The following is a 13871-nucleotide window of genomic DNA, read 5'->3' on the forward strand; positions in this document are numbered from 1 at the left end:
TTTTTTTCAATGTATGCATTTATTTCTGAAACACTCAACCATTTAACCTGATACATCGCGTCTTGCTTACTATATAGACACTTACTACATTGACACTTACTACATAGACACTTACTACATAGACACGAACCAAAATATAATTTTAACATTTATATTATTCTATTTGCAAGCACATTCTTTAACATATTAATTGACAACAATTTCTTTAATTTATAGTCATGGAGCTAAGCAATGATTAAATCAAACCGTGCAATTAACTAAAAGTAGACTATTAATTTATTTAATTAATTCCCTAACTCTACCCCGTGCTTACGTTCAACCTCGACAAACACTGGTAATTAATTTTTAATGCCTCTAGCACAAGTTCGTGAGTTCATTACTTCACCTAATTAGTTAATTACAACAAAGACGTGGGCTACCTCCTTTATCCGTTTCACGAAGGGCAATAACCGATCGCGACCAGTTATCAGTCCTATGCCAGAAGGATTGCGAAACAAGTAGTGTCTTTGTGTTAGTCAAGTAAATGTTAACGATTTCATATTGCCAATTTTAGAACAATTGACTCTCTTAGTTCAACTTCATGTTAAATTTCATCTCCCATCTTGAAGACAGCAAAAGATAACTGCCTACCACGGAACAGAGGAGCTATTTTCTCTTTTTTTTTACTAATAAAAGTTGCGTTTATATTCAGAAACAAGAAAGAAATAATCACATAATAATATACATGAACTATTGACAGCAAGCTATGTACTGGCTTGAATAAATATATTTCTTTACTTTTTGTGTACATTTTTTCTCATGTTTTAAACAAAATAAAACGCAGCAACGTTGGACGGTCAACGATTTGACATTTCAAATATCGTTTTATTTACTGAGAAGATTTACACCAACGAGTGTTATTAGGCGTATCTTTAAACTAAAACGGATACTATCAACGGGGTTTCATTGTAAGGGGGCTTCTGCTTTAACTAAATCGATTTACTTCTAATCTTTGATTACATAAATCTTTTAAAACAAGTTTGATAACTCGCACAAAATAAATATTTGAGACAGATGACGGGCTGTATAAAGTGGCGTGTAAAGTGACATTTATGACATTATATTTCTAAATATGCTAGCATTTCTTTTACTACAGTGTAATCTCTGCGATTATAGTATTAACTTCGAGATTTACACTAAACGTTTGGAAAGTGTCTAAAATTTATTTTAGTTTGAACAGAATTTAGGGACGGCGTGGCCTAGCGTTGGAGCACAAGACTGCTAACCCGATAGTCTCAAGTTCGAATCCGGGTTCAAGTTAGTGGAACGTCCCTGAGTCCACCCAACTCTGATGGGTACCTAACTCACGTTAGGGAAAGTAAAGGCGACTGGGCATAGTGCTGACCACACTATTCCTTTATATGCCGAAGTCAAGAAACATGAACCTCACTTCATATGCCCAATGGATCGTTAATTCTAAAGAGGAATCTCTTCTCTCTTTGACTAGAATGTATTAATTGTCTAAAAATACTATTGTTAAATTCGATATATTGTGCACTATACATTGTATAGTCTTGTGTATTACAGTAAGCAGAATAATTCGACGGTAGGACGTTCCTCGTCGCCAAAGAGATACATGGAAGAAATGCTGAATGCCACCTTTCTAAAGGGTGAGCTTAGGGGCAAGATTTCAGGCATGATCTACGACCTTATTTAGTATAAACGTGCAGTAAATACGCTTAGGTCAAGGTTACCAGATAGAGTGGTATGGTAGTGTCTTGGTTTAGCGTCTATACAAAAAATAGAATGGCGTCATTAATTATTGAATAAAAAATAAAATTAAAAATTAAATGCCGAAATTTATAAACAATAATAATGACGTCATTGATTATATAGACAAAAATACACGTATAATATAAGTATATATTTTAGGTGTATGTAGATATACACAAAAATAATAAGTAAAATATATAGTAAGCGTTAGTATTAGGCTTATGGTTTCATTTCAGTTTTTGCTGTTCAGGTTAAACTGACGGTTCCGATTAAAAATCCGTTTCGGGTTACATTTCGTCACCGGTTAAAATGTACGTTTCCGGATAAATGTACGTTTCCGTTTTTTAATTTTGTTTCAGGTTACATATAGTTTCCATAAGTTAAATTTCGTATCTGTTAATGTTTTAAATTACCGTATATGGCTAAATTTATGGATCCGGTAAAAGTGACATTCCGGATAAAGCTTGATTTTTGTAAATAAAATATAGTATCCTGTTAATTTCCGTTTCTGCCAAGGTTTCCCTATCCACCCGGTAAAAATTCCCCGTATCCGATTAAAATACCCATTCTGTATTTAAAAAATCTCTTTTCTATTAAATTTCTTTTCCGGTTAAATTTCTCCCATTTCTGCCTGAATTTCCGGATCTGGTTAAAATGTCGATTCTGGATAAAAATTCGTTTTCAGTAACATTTTTCTTTACCGGTTAAATTTGAGTTTGAGGCGGGGATTTTTGTTTTGTTTTCGGTTTACAGAAAAGACAATGCTGTCAACCTTGCACCCGTTGTATTTCTCCCTCAACGGGCCATTTATCTAGTTAGGAAAAAAATCCCTTGTATCGCTAGAATTAAGAACGAAAAAAAAATTCATAAAAAAAGTTTTAATGGCAAGCTTTTATATACTAATGCACTAACAAGTAGAACATAAATGAGTTTCTTTAAATATATAGTAATACACTACTATTTAGATAACTATAAAGAAAAGCGTGGGTCATTTTATTGTTTACTAGCGTACCCGTCCCCACGCGTTGCCGTGGGAATAGAAGCAAGTCCGACGAAATATATAAGAAGGGTTTCATCCATGCGTTTCTAATTCTATATTCTTGGACTCGTGACCTTGTTTTTTAAAAGTGAGCCCCCCCCCCCCGATTACACTACCGCATATGCGCGGCGTACGACTCCTGGCTCCTTAAAACTAACAGGCGCCATCGTGCCAAATAGTATCATGTTAACAATGATGCAGATTGCGTGATGCGCTAAAGTGACACAAATGAACAGGATTTTTTTCTTTAACACGTAAAAAAATTATTTGACGTGCTTTAAACATCAGTGTGACTGATGCAATATGTTAGTTACTAATGGTCTATTATTAGATGCTCGATCTCAATTTCTGATTGGATTGTCTAAAAATAGATGCTAATTGCATCATTCGCAAAGTGACGAAACTGTTTGGATTTTTTTTACGGCAAAAAGAAACATCCCTGTTAATAATCTAACATTGGTTAATTTTCTGATTATTAAAATAAAACGTATTACATGGCCCTCAGCGGCCCATGTGAGCCTTTGGGGGCCGAAACTGAAATTTCTCTTTGCAGCCAAATCGCACGCCTGATTCAATTTAGTGAGTGTCTGTAACGCCCCATCCTATCCATAGTCTATCACAAGTTGTAGTCGAACGAAGTCGCCATAGCGCTCACCGGAAAGACCAGAGCGTCAAATCGCATCCTGCCGGGGGGGGGGCGCCTATGCAAAATTAAATCCCACCTCCCACCACCAACCCACACCCCCACCCCCACCCCAAAAAGCTTCTCGGGAGTATTCATCAACTCCCTACAGTTTTATGGCACTAGGATAAACTGTGTGTAACCGAAACTGTTTTTTATTTTTATATACCGTATAGAGAGAAAAATCGCACAAACCTGTGGCGCCGCCCTTGCGAAATTAAAAATATTTTTTTACATAAACCTCACCTGAAGTGTTCTAATTTAGTCCCCAAAGTTTGATGGTGATCGGATGAACGGTGCCAAATCGCAATCGACTTTTATTTTTTATTTGTATATACCGTATATAGAGAAAAAAAACTAATCTCACCCTGCCGGGGTGCCACCCCGGGAAATTTGAATTTTTTTTTCATCAGAAACTTCCCCAGAAATATTCTTAGCAACCTCCCAAAGTTTTATGGCGATCGTGTGAACAATGTCACTGTAATTCACTTTTTTTTTATTTTTATATACCATATATTGATAAAAATTGCACCCTCCCGAGGCGTCGCCCTTGCACAATTAAAAATTATTTTTTTTGCAGAACTCTTCCCTGGAGTGTTTTAATCAATTCCCCAAAGTTTGATTGCGATCGGATGAACGGTGTCAAACCGCAATCGACTTTTATTTTTATATACCGTATATAGAGAAAAAACTAATCGCGCCATGACGGGTCGCTAGCCCTGCGAATTTGAATTTTTTTCCGCAGAATCCTCCCGAGAAATAGAGACGACAGACAAAGGAAGTGAGTGAAATAAAAGCTTGTAAAAAAATGAAATTTCATAGAAAACGTTTTAATAACAAGCTTTTATGTAATAATGTACTAAAAAGTAGAAAATAAATTGTACACTATTATTTAAATTACTATAAAGAAAATCGTGGGTCATTTTAGTATCAACTGGGTACCTTTACTAATATTTAGGAAGAGACCAATGCTTTTCTTTATAGTAATTTAAATAGTAGTGTATACTTTATTTTCTACTTTTTAGTGCATTATTACACAAAAGCTTGTTACTAAAACGTTTTTTATGAATTTTTACAAGCTTTTATTTAACTCGCTTCCTCTGTCGACAGTCTGTCGTCAGTCGTCAGTCTAGATCGAAACGCCGGAGTGAAAATTCGGACACTTCTACTTGAGCGATACGGTTCACAGGTGGCACGTGGGTCAAGACATGAAGACAATGCAATCTGAAATTAAATTTGGATGCCTAATTAATTTTTTATTAATTAACTAAAATTTGGAACGAATTAGTAGGCATGTCTATCCAAACACACCACACGCGTCATCACGTTCAATAGCTTGGCCATCACGTTCAGTAGGCGCGCAATAGTTTTTAGTCATGTAACTCTATTGTAAATAAAACATGTAAAGTACTGAAAAAAAATTCATAAAAAACGTTTTAATAACAAGCTTTTATGTAATATTGCAACAAAAAGTAGAAAATAAATTATAGACTACTATTTAAATAACTATAAAGAAAAGCGTGGGTGTCTTCCTTAACATCAGTAAAGGTATCCAATAGATACTAAAATGACCCACGCTTTTCTTTATAGTTATTTAAATAGTAGTCTATAAATTGTTTTCTACTTTTTAGTGCATTATTACATAAAAGCTTGTTATTAAAACGTTTTTTTTTTTAAGAATTCTTTTTTAGTACTTTAAATGTTTTAAATTTACAATAGAGTTGCATGACTAAAAACCATTGCGCACCCAATGAACGTGATGACGCGTGTCTAATAGTGCGGAATAGGTTGATGAGACAGCCTTCGAATTTGGACATTTTAATTAATTCATAAAAAAATAATAAGGCAACCAATTAAGACAAATTTAATGTCATTTTTATTGTCTTCATGTCTTGACTTACGTACAAATTACGAACCGTATATGTCCGTTAGAAGTGCTCGTAATTTTGCTCGGGCGTTTCGACCTGTACAGGCAGATTGACGACAGACTGACGACAGACAGAGGAAGTAAATTAAATAAAAGCTTGTAAAAAGAAAAAAAATCACCGTTCAGTTCAATCGTTACGTATGGCCACAAAAATAAAGGTTAAAAGATTATTAGATGCTAATAATTATTAAACATCGTTACAGAACAATATATCAAAGTGTAAACTATTTTGTAATTCCATATTTGTTTGTACGTTTGTGGCAAATCATGTAATCCAACTTTGACCAACTTCTAATGTAGCGATTTTGTTCAAATGTTCAAGCTATGTTCAACTTCGATGACAATACAGGTCTATGTATTTTTAAAAAATCTATTTAGATGTTTATTTTAGTCATTAAAAATTAATTTAACGGTTTCGAAACTTAAGGGACATAACAAGATTAAATTTATCACTCGATAAATTACTATATTCAATTATAGAAGGGGAAATAACTTGCTAGACTCTTTCATCCGACCAGTCTGCTGAGCTGTGGTTCAGATATCGCTAGATGTTGATATAACCCAAATATTTTTAGTCGTATCGAATTCACAAATTATGAATCAATAAATAGTAATTAAAAAAAGCAAAAATCAAATATATATATTTTTTTATAGCAAATAGCTTTTAAAATTTAAGTTTACTGAAAATAAGAAAATAAAAATTAATCTGCTTACTTTCATAAAATCTTTGGTCAGTTATGAGAGCTTTAATACTATTTTTTCCTATATATTTTTATATTCGTTTTATTATTAATAGAATCGATGTTTGTTTTCGTTTGTAAAAAGTATGTGCATGGTTTCACTGTTGTTTCATAAAGCTTTTTGTTTCATCCTCTCACTTGAAAACAAAATTATCATGAGCCACTATAAATATGCCAAAGAATGAAACACTAAGAAACCATTTCTATTAAATAACTGATTTAGTATACACTCTCTTATTTATATTGAACAAAGAATCCCTTGAAGAAAAAAAAATTATTATCTCAAATACTAGAACACAAAAACATAAAAATAAACAATTTCTATACCAAACATTTTTTTTTCATCTGCAAGTATTTTACTCCTTGATTTCATTCATATTTTATTGGTATTTTGAACGATATTATTTTGCTACATTTTCAAATTATGTATAGTTTTCCTATTTCTGTTAATGCCGTACTTATTTTTTTACTTTTTTTATACTAATGATCTCTTATTTGACATTCTGTCACTAATGTCACTTAATTCAATGTCGTTTTTATTCACAAGTTTCTGTTGACCAAAAATAAGATTGAAATAGTTTTTGTATCTGGAACTCATCTTGTAGAACAGGAAAATATTTATGTTTGGATTTATTGAGTGGAACAGAAATGCGAAAGACCAATACGCATGAAAGACGTTGGTCTGTTTACCGCCTACTCTGAAGTCTGGAAATATGGATGAGGCTGCCGTGCCAATAGCCGTTGGTGTGTAGCAGAATATCATGACAGAAGCGAATGCAATGACCATAGACACGGTTTTCTTCTGACGAACAGATAACGATTCGACGTGGGAGTTATCTGCAACAGCTTTACTGCGCCATTTTGAGCTGTGTTTCAGCACCTGTATTAAAATATTGGTGAAAATGATCATGGCGAAAAACGCGGACATAGCGATTGCAGCGTTAAAACCGAAAGCCAAACCATCAACCGAGGGCCGGTTTTTTCTGTAAACTAAGCCTATCATAGATCTGTTTTGTGAAGGGTAAAATTTCCAATCGAAGTAAACGGTGGCATACTCTGGAAGTAGAGTTACGATGTTTATAATGTAAATCAAGACCAAAACGACGACAGCTCTTCTGCTTGTGAAAACAAGTTTGACCTTTAGAGGCATTGTTATAGAGAAACACCTCTCTGCTGTGATGAAGACGCAGGTCCAACTAATTATTCGAATAAAACACTCGTTTGGCCAACCTGCAGATAGGTATTTTATTTCATTGAACACAATCCAAAAACCGCTTTTATCTATGTACGGATTCGCACAAATATTCCTCCACAAAAGTGTTAAAAGATTTAATATGTCTGAAACGACAAGCACAAAAAAGCTGATGTTCATAGAATTGTTCAAACCTTGTTTGTAGAATACCCATAAATTGATGACGTTTGCCACAATTCCGGTAGTTGCCAGGAATGTGCTGAGAACGACAAGGTTGGTGAGACTTATGATTTCTGTTATAGCGAGTGATAGCAGCGCCAAGTTTGATACAGAAATGTCAAAAGTTGGTCCTGTGGAGTTTGCGGACGTAAAACTGATATCTGAAATATTCTCCATTTCACATAGCATCGTGGCTGATAATTTTTCTATTTATTTTCTTATTTTTGCATCTAACATTGTTTGTTAAAGATTGTAATCAATGTAATCAATCAACTTAATTTGAGCTTTAATGTTTTTGCATTCATACGAATATTGCTATTTTGATCCCCTTATTTCATCATACCTTGCCATTCACAACATGTTTAGCATTTCGGAAGAGAGGGCGGAAACGCACAATTCCTAACTTGAAATTCTAAATTTTGTTCCCATTTTTGAGTCTGTTGAACGTCCACATTTTATCAAGCTCTGATATGTACTTGACAAAAATTAGAACAAGAAAAAGCGACAGGTAATACATTTGATTACACTATTTCTATTGAAGAAATCCTATAACATATGTACTTTATCTCAGCTACCTTAGTAAACGTCAGTTTAGAACGGGTAGTTTACTACGCTAATATTCGTTGTTTAAAATATACTTTTCAAAAACACTGTTTTACAAGTAACAAATTTCATTATGTATTGTATTCACTATTATAAAACTTGTTTAAAAAACGTACAGTTTAGATTTAACAAATTCCTATGACGACCATAGCTTTCCTTCATTTGTTATGCTATCAAATTTCACATAACAGCAGTGTCTGATCCTTTGGTACATTATTTTCACATCGGAATCTTTGAGAAGAACCGCAGGAAATACCCCTCATCCAGACATATATCCTTTTACACTTGTAACGTAATTTATTTATTTTTGATTATTGGAAAACAACAACGGATAGAGAGAGAGAGGTTTAAAAACTGCTCAGCTAAAGAACGACAATTTAAAATAGCACTAAAAGATTGGCTAACACAAGTGATTGATTAGGCTTGTCAAATGAAATAACAATGTAAGTAGTATAATAATAAGTTTTGTCTGTGCTAGGAAAACATAATATGACTTCAGACTATAGACATGGATAGAAAAAAAACCCCATCGAAATAAAAATTGTAAAACAATTGAGTTTTCTTCGATTGCATTGTGCGGTAATTGTTCAAAGAGCAGGGATATTGACGAGTGTTCACGTTAAGTGGAGTAAAGCTGGTTGCGTTTTTAACCAATTGAAGAAAAGACAAGCCTATTGTTTACTTTGGTCGGTAATTCAAAATTCATCTTGTTCTTTGATAATCCTCTTTGACCTAGTTAGATGACATCCTTATAAAACAAAGAACGAATTATATATTTTTACTTGTTGTTAGCTTTCGATATATCCCATGGAAAAAAATATAATATCTATGTACATCTTAATTTTATGATTGCTTACAAGTTTGTAAATTTATTTCTTTGTTCGTTTGTCGGTATCACAAGATCTTGACATCTGAGCTACTTGAAGAACTTTAAAATATGTATGTACTTGTGTAGTGAACACTGATCTTTTCTCATAATGTTATGCACAAATGTATTCGAAGTCGTTAATAAAATATTAATGACGTGTTTGAATATAAAACACATTTAACTATACAACTCGAGAAGAATTGTTATAAATTTTTAAAAATGCGTCTGTGGACGTAGACTACGTGCAGATTGAAAATCTGAAAGTATTTTAAAGCTAAATTTTCTGTTAGCTATATCTTTAATGTTGTCAGTTGTTTTTAGTGTCTCAAAAGTATTCCTTTTTTCAAATCATCTAATTTGAAAAAATAAAGAATTAATTTACTGATAAAATAGAAACTAGATCTATTTTATTTGGTTTGTGAAAAAGGAGCAAAATAAAAATCAACTGTATCTAGTTATAAACAAAACTTACTATAAAAACAGTGAGTAACTAGGATTTTTTACTGCATTATTTCAGGCCTTAACTATTACAGGCAAATAAAAGTTTATTCCCTATGGAATGAATCAAACTAGGATAAAAATTAATATAATCATTTAAATTGTGGTAATTTTATTTTATATTTACATTGCATGAATCAATGTCGTTTTTATCGACAAGTTTCTGTCGTCCAAAGAGAAGGTTAAAATAGTTTTTATATCTGGAACTCATCGTGTAGAACAGGAAAATATTTATGTTTGGATTGATGGAATGGGACAGAAATGCGAAAGACCAATACGCATGAAAGACGTTGGTCTGTTTACCGCCTACTCTGAAGTCGGGAAATATGGATGAGGCAGCCGTGCCAATAGCTGTTGGGGTGTAGCAGAAGATCATCACGGAAGCGAAAGCAATGACCATAGACACGGTTTTCTTCTGACGAACAGATAACGATTCGACGTGAGAGTTATCTGCCACTGTTTTACTGCGCCATTTTGAGCTGTGTTTCAGCACCTGAATTAAAATATTGGTGAAAATGATCATAGCGAAAAACGCAGACACGGCGAGTGCTGCGTTAAAGCCAAAAGCCAAACCGTCAACCGACGGCCGGTATTCTCTGTAAACTAAGCCAATAATAGATCTGTTTTGTGAAGGGTAAAATTTCCAGTCAAAGTACACAGTGGCATACTCAGGAAGTATAGTCACGATGTTTATGATATAAATCAAAGCCAAAACGATAACAGCTCTTCTGCTCGTGAAAACAAGTTTAACCTTTAGAGGTATTGTTATAGAGAAACACCTCTCTGCTGTGATGAAGACGCAGGTCCAACTAATTATTCGAATGAAACACACGTTTGGCCAACCTGCAGATAGGTATTTAATTTCATTGAACACAATCCAAAAACCTGCTTTGTCAATGTATGGATTCACACAGATATTCCTCCACAGAAGAGTTAGTAGATTTAAAATGTCCGAAACGACAAGCACGAAAAAGCTGATGTTCATAGAATTGTTCAAACCTTGTTTGTAGAACACACATAAATTGATGACGTTTGCCACAATTCCGGTAGTTGCCAGGAAAGTGCTGAGAACGACCAAGTTCGTGAGGCTGAAGATTTCTGTTATAGCAAGTGATAGCAGCGCCAAGTTTGATACAGAATTGTCAACATTTTGTCCTGTGGAGTTTACTGTCGTGTCACTGATTTCGATAGTGTTCGCCATAATTTCATACGTCTAAGTATTATTTATTCCACATTGTATCGTTACTGGCTGTATTTCATTTTGCTATGATTGTTTGTTAATTATTTTAATTAATTATTCAATCAATTCAAACTTAGTTGTTTTAAGCCACTTCAATTCATTAATGTGGATATTTGCTTTAAAATAACTTTCCAGACTTGATAAGCATTGCATTTGTGTTTAGGTGCTTACTTGCTTGATCAAGGACTGCTGGTATATACATTTTAAATGCTGGCGTCCCTACTTGTACAATCTTGCAAGTTTGTTTGTTCCATACAACGATCCTATCAGAAAAAAAGTATTATTTATTGTATTAGAACCATCAAAAAATTGAATTAAAATTGTATGGGTTTTTAGTAGAACTACTTATAAATAGGATATCTCTTAATGATGCAATTTTTTTTAAACGGCGATTTTTAAATATAGGTACATTTAAAATAAAAAATAAAAATTAAGCTTGTTCTTAGCAGACTAAGTTATTTAAAAATTTATATCAGTTTTGTAAATTTAAAGTAACTTTAAAAAACAATTTACATTTTTTAAAATGTGTATATTTTAGTTATTAATTATAAATATCTTAATAAAAACTTCATCCCAATACTTTCATCACATAATATTTTAAGCTTTTACAAAGTATATTTTGGCATGTGGAGTTTCAGCTCACGAATTATAACCCGAAAATTTTAATTTCGTTCTCCAGTTTCTAAACACGAGTTTCCGTAGTTTAATGTGTAGGCTATTTGACTCAAGTTATAACAAACATAGACGCCAGGATATCGAATTTATCACAGGCACACTATATCTTAGTGTGACGAAATCACGTCAATTTTTTTTTAAATTTTTACTTCAAATCTAAAAATAATTTCATTTCTCTTAAGTCTTCCAATTTTAATGAATAACCTTTTCTTTACTAAATTACTAAGTTATTACATTATATCAATTTACGAATAACAAAAATGCCCAACGTTCTAATAAACACTATCGCATTTGCAATTATTTATAGTACCGATGCACTCTATTACTCACTTGCAATATCCGTGATCGACCGTGAAATTTAGATTTATGAACGAATCTGTTTATTACGAAATAAATATTTTCAATAAACTGCTTATTTTACACTGCGAATAACTTACACATTCTAAAATCATGGACAGCACCTAAGATATATTTTATCGCATGCTGACCGCCGGCCAATGGGCACACAGCCCTGCTCTCTTGCACGATTGTTTCCCCGATTTTAAGATATAATCGCTTCCCTCCCCTTTATTATTTGTGGTTATTTCTTACTTAAAGCAGTAAAATTAATACAACATTTACCATAACTTATTTCTTTTTTTTAATTCGCCTTATATTTCTTTTTTCTTAAAAAAAAAATGTTTCATCAATCTAAAGTATTAATTATTTTTAATAATATCTTTTATTTTTCTCAGTTTCTGTCGGAAAAAAGAATTATCTCCCACATAAAGTGTATAGTTAGCTAAAGCCGTCAATTAGCCATTAATTACTATTGTTGAGCCATCAATGTTAAAGGTCAGGAAATAATTGAGAAATATAGATTATTCCGAGTTTATGTTTTAATTGAATAATAATAGCACTAATTGAAGTTAATTGATTACCAGTAAAAATAATTGCATTAAACTAGTCATAAATTAAATTAGCTCATGGTGGAGTAGAATTAATTTACTAAAGAAACTGGATTAGTTAAATTTTTGTTTGTCTCACAAATACGACGCGTCGGATCATTGTACCAGTCGAGTAGACCTCCATATTTTGTGTGGATTTTACACATAACATTTAAACCTACATTAGATTTTTTTTAAATGCGTTCTACCAGATTAACTATTTCTTTTAAATTATTTCCTCGAAATTAACAAGACTCTTTTTAACCTGATTATTTAATATCTTGATTAAAAGATAATCTACGAGATTAACTGGTCGAAGGCTAACAAGATAATCATCAGGTAAATCGACATTCAATAAACAAGCTACATCCTACTAACGCTAAACTAAAATCATTCAATAAACAAGCTACATCATACTAACGCTAAACTAAAGTCTTCTTGTACCATTTCAAGCTGTTTGATTCATTGTTGTATTTAACTGACAACACTTGTGATGTATCAATGTGTTGGTTTGAAATGTTAAGCGTTTCCAAGCTTGTTTTTACAGCTGCTGATATACCTTCTATATCGAGATTTTATTAGAGCATCCCCCAACATTATTCGATGAAATTATGCAATTAATCTGCTAAGCTCGCATAGTATGATATGAGTTAGACCATTACACCCTCACCATTTAATAACATTTTATTTTTATATTCTGTTTTTTTTATTGTTTGTTCAATGGTAATTTATTAAAGTTTTAAAAACTTGGATTTAAACTGTATTTTTTTTCTATTCTTTAGTGTTGGTATGAAAAGAATATATTTAAGAAAGCCTATTTATAAAAACGGTTTTTAAGGATGCTGTATGGCTGAACTAGTCCGAACTTCTAGTTCACAAACTTAATGTGTTCAGCTACAAATCTTAACTTCGAACCCACCACTTACATATAATATATGATAATTGTAGACGGATTGTTTGAATAGTTGTGTTCCGCAGTCGGTATAGCTCTCTTATAAAGTTATCAGTTGATTTCCTATCGGACTCTTTATTTGGGTAACTCTATTATAGATTGTTTCACTTAAAGAATTGAATGAGATAGCATTTAATAAGTTAAACTATAAGAATAGATGTTAAATATTTTACAAATGTATCTAACAATATTCGTATTTAAAATCGATTATTATTTTTTTTATTAGTGTGTAACAAAAAATGATACAATTCTACAAAACTGGTCATTTAGAAGCATCCACTTTCTACATTAGATGTACTACATTGTCCACAATTGGTAAAAAATACACCAGTTGATATGAACAACAAGTTTGGAGAGCTCCAACAACTTTACTATACCAGCACGCTAAACCTTTATACGCAATACCACCCATCTTAACGCTTGCTCTTCTCCATCCTTTGACCAAACAACAATTTAGCTAGCCGGCAGCGTTAGCTAATTTAGAAAACAATGTAGTACATGAGTGGTCACATTTTTATATTTGTAATGAACACAAAAATTATATCTCATTGTGTGGCT

This window comes from Physella acuta, unplaced genomic scaffold (genome assembly GCF_028476545.2).
Source record: "Physella acuta isolate Inbredline_101_S28 unplaced genomic scaffold, ASM2847654v3 ptg000080l, whole genome shotgun sequence".
NCBI classification, from domain to species: domain Eukaryota; kingdom Metazoa; phylum Mollusca; class Gastropoda; family Physidae; genus Physella; species Physella acuta.